The sequence below is a fragment of the Nelumbo lutea genome, chromosome 6, assembly GCF_056320005.1.
Source record: "Nelumbo lutea isolate HS-2025 chromosome 6, American lotus-T2T, whole genome shotgun sequence".
In the NCBI taxonomy this organism is placed as follows: domain Eukaryota; kingdom Viridiplantae; phylum Streptophyta; class Magnoliopsida; order Proteales; family Nelumbonaceae; genus Nelumbo; species Nelumbo lutea.
Genome location: NC_142689.1, coordinates 45301247 through 45312181, shown reverse-complemented (window position 1 = coordinate 45312181; position 10935 = coordinate 45301247).

Here is a 10935-nt window from a genome sequence, read left to right as displayed (position 1 = left end):
GGTAACATGTTGAATTAGATAAATAAAACTTTATGGAGAATAATTTTTTTAATATATTAAAACAAATAAATGAATAATTTAATTTAGTAAAATAAATAAATAAATTTTCAGTTATTATTGGGGCAAGACATGTACAACTTATTCGACACCAGAACTAATCCATTTTCAATAAGTAAATCATTAATTAGATGAACAATTTAGTTATGTAAATAAATAAAACCTATGGATAACAATTTACTTACTTTTGGAAAAACAAATAAATATCCAAACTATCTAGATCCAAACCCAACCCATTCACAACCCTAAAAATGTAACTCAGGAGGGAGAGAGAGAGAGAGAGAGAGAGAGAAATAATTTGTTTATAAAGTAAATTAATTTAGTAAGTTCAGTAAATAGTTATTAACTTAATAGCATAACTAAATAAGTAATTAGGTTGAGAAAATGGGAGGAACAAAGAATTTCCTCCACCATGATTCGGGCTCAATATGAACTTTAGGTCATGCTCAAGATGTAGGCCCGAAGTTCAACCTAGACTCAGATTTGCGCATAAATATGTTGTATTGATCTCGTTAATAATTTTAATCCAAGCTGAGACCTAACCTACTAATAGCCCTAAATATAACTAGTTAATTAAATAAATAGAAATCTATGGATAATAACTTTCTTAATTTTGTAAAATATATAATTGAATAATTTAATTTAATAAAATAAATAAATATCAAAACATCCGGGACCAATCTCCTCCTGTTGATACCCCTTAAATATTGGACACCGAGCAGTAAGATAGAGAGGGACATAAATAAATAATCTAGTAAATTAAATCAATAAAGTCTTTTAACTTTTTAAAATAAGTATATAAATAATTAGGCAAAAAAAATCCAAGCTTTATATGATGGTCGGGCACAGGCTCAAAATCTAGGCTTGATGGTTGGTCTAGGCTTAGACGGGCCTTAATAAGTTCTTTTGATATAAAGGCAAAGCCCAAACCAGACGTGGCCCAACCAATGAAAAGGTTTATCCCCAACCGATACCTATCCAATTTATAAACATAAATATTTTGCTCGGGTTGGGGGGGAATGTATGGATTATTAATTACTTGAATAATTAAATAAATAAAATAAATAGGAACCTATGGATACCAATTTAGTTAATTTTGTAAAATAACTAATGATTAATTTAGGTCATGCTCAAGATGTAGGCCCGAAGTTCAACCTAGACTCAGATTTGCGCATAAATATGTTGTATTGATCTCGTTAATAATTTTAATCCAAGCTGAGACCTAACCTACTAATAGCCCTAAATATAACTAGTTAATTAAATAAATAGAAATCTATGGATAATAACTTTCTTAATTTTGTAAAATATATAATTGAATAATTTAATTTAATAAAATAAATAAATATCAAAACATCCGGGACCAATCCCCTCCTGTTGACACCCCTTAAATATTGGACACCGAGCAGTAAGATAGAGAGGGACATAAATAAATAATCTAGTAAATTAAATCAATAAAGTCTTTTAACTTTTTAAAATAAGTATATAAATAATTAGGCAAAAAAAATCCGAGCTTTATATGATGGTCGGGCACAGGCTCAAAATCTAGGCTTGATGGTTGGTCTAGGCTTAGACGAGCCTTAATAAGTTCTTTTGATATAAAGGCAAAGCCCAAACCAGACGTGGCCCAACCAATGAAAAGGTTTATCCCCAACCGATACCTATCCAATTTATAAACCTAAATATTTTCCTCGGGTTGGGGGGGAATGTATGGATTATTAATTACTTGAATAATTAAATAAATAAAATAAATAGGAACCTATGGATACCAATTTAGTTAATTTTGTAAAATAACTAATGATTAATTTGGTTTAGTAAAATAAATAAATAAAATTACATTTATTAATGGCACGGGACAGGTACATCCTATCCCATATTCACAAAACATATTAGTTACCCTAAAAATAGTCTCTAGGAGAGAGAGAGAGAGAGAGAGAGAAATAATTTGCTAGGAATATAATTAATTAATTAGTTAATTTAAGAATTCAATAAATTAAGTAAGTAGAAATCTATGGATAATATTTTACTTAATTTTATAAAATAGATAAATAAATAGTTAACTTTAACAAAAAAATATAAATAAATATTCACTTGTGATTGGTGCAAGACTAGTCCAAGCTATCCCCAACCAAACTTGCACCATTGACAACCGTAAGTATTGGTAACATGTTGAATTAGATAAATAAAACTTTATGGAGAATAATTTTTTTAATATATTAAAACAAATAAATGAATAATTTAATTTAGTAAAATAAATAAATAAATTTTCAGTTATTATTGGGGCAAGACATGTACAACTTATTCGACACCAGAACTAATCCATTTTCAATAAGTAAATCATTAATTAGATGAACAATTTAGTTATGTAAATAAATAAAACCTATGGATAACAATTTACTTACTTTTGGAAAAATAAATAAATATCCAAACTATCTAGATCCAAACCCAACCCATTCACAACCCTAAAAATGTAACTCAGGAGGGAGAGAGAGAGAGAGAGAGAGAGAGAGAAATAATTTGTTTATAAAGTAAATTAATTTAGTAAGTTCAGTAAATAGTTATTAACTTAATAGCATAACTAAATAAGTAATTAGGTTGAGAAAATGGGAGGAACAAAGAATTTCCTCACCATGATTCGGGCTCAATATGAACTTTAGGTCATGCTCAAGATGTAGGCCCGAAGTTCAACCTAGACTCAGATTTGCGCATAAATATGTTGTATTGATCTCGTTAATAATTTTAATCCAAGCTGAGACCTAACCTACTAATAGCCCTAAATATAACTAGTTAATTAAATAAATAGAAATCTATGGATAATAACTTTCTTAATTTTGTAAAATATATAATTGAATAATTTAATTTAATAAAATAAATAAATATCAAAACATCCGGGACCAATCTCCTCCTGTTGATACCCCTTAAATATTGGACACCGAGCAGTAAGATAGAGAGGGACATAAATAAATAATCTAGTAAATTAAATCAATAAAGTCTTTTAACTTTTTAAAATAAGTATATAAATAATTAGGCAAAAAAAATCCAAGCTTTATATGATGGTCGGGCACAGGCTCAAAATCTAGGCTTGATGGTTGGTCTAGGCTTAGACGGGCCTTAATAAGTTCTTTTGATATAAAGGCAAAGCCCAAACCAGACGTGGCCCAACCAATGAAAAGGTTTATCCCCAACCGATACCTATCCAATTTATAAACATAAATATTTTGCTCGGGTTGGGGGGGAATGTATGGATTATTAATTACTTGAATAATTAAATAAATAAAATAAATAGGAACCTATGGATACCAATTTAGTTAATTTTGTAAAATAACTAATGATTAATTTAGGTCATGCTCAAGATGTAGGCCCGAAGTTCAACCTAGACTCAGATTTGCGCATAAATATGTTGTATTGATCTCGTTAATAATTTTAATCCAAGCTGAGACCTAACCTACTAATAGCCCTAAATATAACTAGTTAATTAAATAAATAGAAATCTATGGATAATAACTTTCTTAATTTTGTAAAATATATAATTGAATAATTTAATTTAATAAAATAAATAAATATCAAAACATCCGGGACCAATCCCCTCCTGGTGACACCCCTTAAATATTGGACACCGAGCAGTAAGATAGAGAGGGACATAAATAAATAATCTAGTAAATTAAATCAATAAAGTCTTTTAACTTTTTAAAATAAGTATATAAATAATTAGGCAAAAAAAATCCGAGCTTTATATGATGGTCGGGCACAGGCTCAAAATCTAGGCTTGATGGTTGGTCTAGGCTTAGACGAGCCTTAATAAGTTCTTTTGATATAAAGGCAAAGCCCAAACCAGACGTGGCCCAACCAATGAAAAGGTTTATCCCCAACCGATACCTATCCAATTTATAAACCTAAATATTTTCCTCGGGTTGGGGGGGAATGTATGGATTATTAATTACTTGAATAATTAAATAAATAAAATAAATAGGAACCTATGGATACCAATTTAGTTAATTTTGTAAAATAACTAATGATTAATTTGGTTTAGTAAAATAAATAAATAAAATTACATTTATTAATGGCACGGGACAGGTACATCCTATCCCATATTCACAAAACATATTAGTTACCCTAAAAATAGTCTCTAGGAGAGAGAGAGAGAGAGAGAGAGAGAAATAATTTGCTAGGAATATAATTAATTAATTAGTTAATTTAAGAATTCAATAAATTAAGTAAGTAGAAATCTATGGATAATATTTTACTTAATTTTATAAAATAGATAAATAAATAGTTAACTTTAACAAAAAAATATAAATAAATATTCACTTGTGATTGGTGCAAGACTAGTCCAAGCTATCCCCAACCAAACTTGCACCATTGACAACCGTAAGTATTGGTAACATGTTGAATTAGATAAATAAAACTTTATGGAGAATAATTTTTTTAATATATTAAAACAAATAAATGAATAATTTAATTTAGTAAAATAAATAAATAAATTTTCAGTTATTATTGGGGCAAGACATGTACAACTTATTCGACACCAGAACTAATCCATTTTCAATAAGTAAATCATTAATTAGATGAACAATTTAGTTATGTAAATAAATAAAACCTATGGATAACAATTTACTTACTTTTGGAAAAATAAATAAATATCCAAACTATCTAGATCCCAACCCAACCCATTCACAACCCTAAAAATGTAACTCAGGAGGGAGAGAGAGAGAGAGAGAGAGAGAGAAATAATTTGTTTATAAAGTAAATTAATTTAGTAAGTTCAGTAAATAATTTTTAACTTAATAGCATAACTAAATAAGTAATTAGGTGAGAAAATGAGAGGAACAAGGAATTTCCTCACCATGATTCAGGCTCTATATGTACTTTAGGCTCATGCTCTAGATGTAGGCTCGAAGTTCAACCTGGACTTAGACTTGCGCATAAATATGTTCTTTTGTTCTCGTTAATAATTTTAATCCAAGCTGAGACCTAACCTACTAATAGCCCTAAATATTAGGCTTAGGGAGAGAGATCGAAATAACAAAATATTTAAATAAATGATTAATTACTTGAATAAATTTGTAAATTAAAAAATAGAAATATATGGATAATATTTTTCTAAATTTTGTAAAATAAACAAATCAAAAATTTAATTTAATAAATTTACTATATACTCATTTATTATTGGGTGTCGGGTTGAATCAAATAAATAAAAATTTATACATAATAGTTTATCTAAAGTATTTAAATATATAAATGAATAATTTAGTTTAGTAAAATATATAAAATTTCATTAATCATTCGGATGGGATAGGTACATTCTATACCACACTAGACCGAACTCGTTGATAACCCAAAAAATAAGGATCCAGAGAAAGAGAAAAATAAGTTATTAACTAATTTATTAACTTAATAATAAAATCATTATATAATGATCAATTCATTTAGTAAAATAAAAAATAAATATCCAATCTATCTAAAACCAAGCACGGCCCATGGATAACCCAAAATATTACACTTGGGGAGGGAGAGATATAATGAAATAATTTTTTGATAAAATTAAATCATTTAGTAAATTAAATAAATAAAATTTTTAACTTACTAAATTAAATAAATAAATAAATTGGTGAGGAAATAAGAGAGTAAGAAACAATAGCGCTTTCCTCGTCGGCTCAACTCATGAGATAGGTCTAATGGTTGGGTCGGGCACAAAGTTGGGCTTCAATATATTCTATTGAATAAAGACAAAGTCCAACCCAAAGTTGGCACGGCCTGTGAACCAACCTTCTTAATTTGTTAATAAATGATTAATTAATGAAGACAATTAGTTAACTAAAGAAATAAAAATATATGGATAATAACTTTTTTAATTTCTAAAATATATAATTGAATAATTTAATTTAATAAAATAAAAAAATATCCAAGCTACCTAGAGCAATCCTCACCTGTTGACAACCCTTAAATATTGGACACCGAGAAGTAAGATAGAGAGGGACATAATTAAATAATCTAGTAAATTAAATCAATAAAATATTTTAACTATTTAAAATAAGTAAATAAATAATTATGCAACAAAAAATCCGAGCTTTATATGATGGTCGAGCACATGCTAAAAATCTAGGCTTGCTGGTTCGTCTAGGCTTTGACGGGCCTTAATAAGTTCTGCTGATATAAAGGCAAAGCCCAAACCAGACGTGGCCCAACCAATGAAAAGGTTTAACCCCAACCGATACCTATCCAATTTATAAACCTAAATATTTTGCTCGGGTTGGGGGGGAATGTATGGATTATTAACTTACTTGAATTATTTAATAAATTAAATAAATAGGAAACTATGGATACCAATTTAGTTAATTTTGTAAAATAACTAATGATTAATTTGGTTTAGTAAAATAAATAAATAAAATTACATTTAGTATTGGCACGGGACAGGTACATCCTATCCCATATTCACAAAACATATTAGTTAACCTTAAAATAGTCTTTAGGAGAGAGAGAGAGAGAGAGAGAGAGAGAGAGAGAGAGAGAGAGAAATAATTTGTTAGGAAAATAATTAATTAATTAGTTAATTAAAGAATTCAGTAAATTAAGTAAATAGAAATCTATGGATAATAATTTACTTAATTTTATAAAATAGATAAATCAATAGTTAACTTTAACAAAAAAGCATAAATAAATATTCACTTGTGATTGGTGCAAGACTAGTCCAAGCTATCCCCAACCAAACTTGCACCATTGACAACTGTAAGTATTGGTAACATGTTGAATTAAATAAATAAAACTTTATAGAGAAGAAATTTTTTAATATATTAAAACAAATAAATGAATAATTTAATTTAGTAAAATAAATAAATAAAATTTCAGTTATTATTGGGGCAAGACATGTACAACCTATTCGACACCAGAACTAATACATTGTTCAAAAAGTAAATCATTAATTAGATGAACAATTTAGTTATGTAAATAAATAAAACCTATGGATAATAATTTACTTACTTTTGGTAAAATAAATAAATATCCAAACTATCTAGATCCAAACCCAACCCATTCACAACCCTAAATATGTAACTCAGGAGGGAAGAGAGAGAGAGAGAGAGAGAGAGAGAGAGAAATAATTTGTTTATAAAGTAAATTAATTTAGTAAGTTCAGTAAATAATTTTTAACTTAATAGCATAACTAAATAAGTAATTAGGTGATAAAATGAGAGGAACAAGGAATTTCCTCACCACGATTCAGGCTCTATATGAACTTTAAGCTCATGCTCTACGATGTAGGCTCGAAGTTCAACCTGGACTTAGACTTGCGCATAAATATGTTCTTTTGTTCTCGTTAATAATTTTAATCCAAGCTGAGACCTAACCTACTAATAGCCCTAAATATTAGGCTTAGGGAGAGAGATCGAAATAGCAAAATATTTAAATAAATGATTAATTACTTGAATAATTTTGTAAATTAAAAAATAGAAATCTATGGATAATATTTTACTAAATTTTGTAAAATAAACAAATCAAAATTTTAATTTAATAAAATTACTATATACTCATTTATTATTGGGTGTCGGGTTGAATCAAATAAATAAAAATTTATACATATTAGTTTATCTAAAGTATTTAAATATATAAACGAATAATTTAGTTTAGTAAAATAAATAAAATTTCATTAATCATTCGGACGGGATAGGTACATTCTGTACCAGACTAGACCGAACTCGTTGATAACTCAAAAAATAAGGATCCAGAGAAAGAGAAAAATAAGTTTTTATCTAATTTATTAACCTAAATAATAAAATCATTATATAATGATCAATTCATTTAGTAAAATAAAAAATAAATATCCAATCTATCTAAAACCAAGCCCGGCCCATTGATAACCCAAAATATTAGACTTGGGAAGGGAGAGATATAATGAAATAATTTTTTGATAAAATTAAATCATTTAGTAAATTAAATAAATAATTTTTTTTAACTTATTAAATTAAATAAATAAATAAATTGGTGAGGAAATAAGAGAGTAAGAAACAATAACGCTTTCCTCGTCGGCTCAACTCAAGAGGTAGGTCTAATGGTTGGGTTGGGCTCAAAGTTGGGCTTCAATATATTCTATTGAATAAAGACAAAGTCCAACCCAAAGCTTGGCACTGCCTGTGAACCAACCTTCTTAATTTGTTAATAAATGATTAATTAATGAAGACAATTAGTTAATTAAATAAATAAAAATCTATGGATAAGAACTTTTTTATTTTGTAAAATATATAATTGAATAATTCAATTTAATAAAATAAAAAAATATCCAAGCTACCTAGACCAATCCCCACCTGTTGACAACCCTTAAATATTGGACACCGAGCAGTAAGATAGAGAGGGGACATAATTAAATAATCTAGTAAATTAAAGTCAATAAAATATTTTAACTATTTAAAATAAGTAAATAAATAATTATGCAACAAAAAATCCGAGCTTTATATGATGGTCGAGCATATGCTAAAAATCTAGGCTTGTTGGTTCGTCTAGGCTTAGACGGGCCTTAATAAGTTCTGTTGATATAAAGGCAAAGCCCAAACCAGACGTGGCCCAACCAATGAAAAGGTTTAACCCCAACCGATACCTATCCAATTTATAAACCTAAATATTTTGCTCGGGTTGGGGGGGAATGTATGGATTATTAACTTAATTGAATTATTTAATAAATTAAATAAATAGGAAACTATGGATACCAATTTAGTTAATTTTGTAAAATAACTAATGATTAATTTGGTTTAGTAAAATAAATAAATAAAATTACATTTAGTATTGGCACGGGACAGGTACATCCTATCCCATATTCACAAAACATATTAGTTAACCTTAAAATAGTCTCTAGGAGAGAGAGAGAGAGAGAGAGAGAGAGAGAGAGAGAGAGAAATAATTTGTTAGGAAAATAATTAATTAATTAGTTAATTAAAGAATTCAGTAAATTAAGTAAATAGAAATCTATGGATAATAATTTACTTAATTTTATAAAATAGATAAATCAATAGTTAACTTTAACAAAAAAGCATAAATAAATATTCACTTGTGATTGGTGCAAGACTAGTCCAAGCTATCCCCAACCAAACTTGCACCATTGACAACTGTAAGTATTGGTAACATGTTGAATTAAATAAATAAAACTTTATAGAGAAGAAATTTTTTAATATATTAAAACAAATAAATGAATAATTTAATTTAGTAAAATAAATAAATAAAATTTCAGTTATTATTGGGGCAAGACATGTACAACCTATTCGACACCAGAACTAATACATTGTTCAAAAAGTAAATCATTAATTAGATGAACAATTTAGTTATGTAAATAAATAAAACCTATGGATAATAATTTACTTACTTTTGGTAAAATAAATAAATATCCAAACTATCTAGATCCAAACCCAACCCATTCACAACCCTAAATATGTAACTCAGGAGGGAGAGAGAGAGAGAGAGAGAGAGAGAGAGAAATAATTTGTTTATAAAGTAAATTAATTTAGTAAGTTCAGTAAATAATTTTTAACTTAATAGCATAACTAAATAAGTAATTAGGTGATAAAATGAGAGGAACAAGGAATTTCCTCACCACGATTCAGGCTCTATATGAACTTTAAGCTCATGCTCTTACGATGTAGGCTCGAAGTTCAACCTGGACTTAGACTTGCGCATAAATATGTTCTTTTGTTCTCGTTAATAATTTTAATCCAAGCTGAGACCTAACCTACTAATAGCCCTAAATATTAGGCTTAGGGAGAGAGATCGAAATAGCAAAATATTTAAATAAATGATTAATTACTTGAATAAATTTGTAAATTAAAAAAGTAGAAATATTTGGATAATATTTTACTAAATTTTGTAAAATAAACAAATCAAAATTTTAATTTAATAAATTTACTATATACTCATTTATTATTGGGTGTCGGGTTGAATAAAATAAATAAAAATTTATACATAATAGTTTATCTAAAGTATTTAAATATATAAATGAATAATTTAGTTTAGTAAAATAAATAAAATTTCATTAATCATTCGGACGGGATAGGTACATTCTATACCACACTAGACCGAACTCGTTGATAACCCAAAAAATAAGGATCCAGAGAAAGAGAAAAATAAGTTATTAACTAATTTATTAACCTAAATAATAAAATCATTATATAATGATCAATTCATTTAGTAAAATAAAAAATAAATATCCAATCTATCTAAAACCCAGCACGGCCCATGGATAACCCAAAATATTAGACGTGGGGAGGGAGAGATATAATGAAATAATTTTTTGATAAAATTAAATCATTTAGTAAATTAAATAAATAAATTTTTTTAACTTACTATATTAAATAAATAAATAAATTGGTGAGGAAATAAGAGAGTAAGAAACAATAACGCTTTCCTCATCGGCTCAACTCAAGAGATAGGTCTAATGGTTGGGTCGGGCTCAAAGCTGGGCTTCAATATATTCTATTGAATAAAGACAAAGTCCAACCCAAACTTGGCACTGCCTGTGAACCAACCTTCTTAATTTGTTAATAAATGATTAATTAATGAAGACAATTAGTTAATTAAAGAAATAAAAATATATGGATAATAACTTTTTTATTTTGTAAAATATATAATTGAATAATTTAATTTAATAAAATAAAAAAATATCCAAGCTAGCTAGACCAATCCCCACCTGTTGACAACCCTTAAATATTGGACACCGAGCAGTAAGATAGAGAGGGACATAATTAAATAATCTAGTAAATTAAATCAATAAAATATTTTAGCTATTTAAAATAAGTAAATAAATAATTATGCAACAAAAAATCCGAGCTTTATATGATGGTCGGGCACAGGCTCAAAATCTAGGCTTGATGGTTGGTCTAGGCTTAGACGGGCCTTAATAAGTTC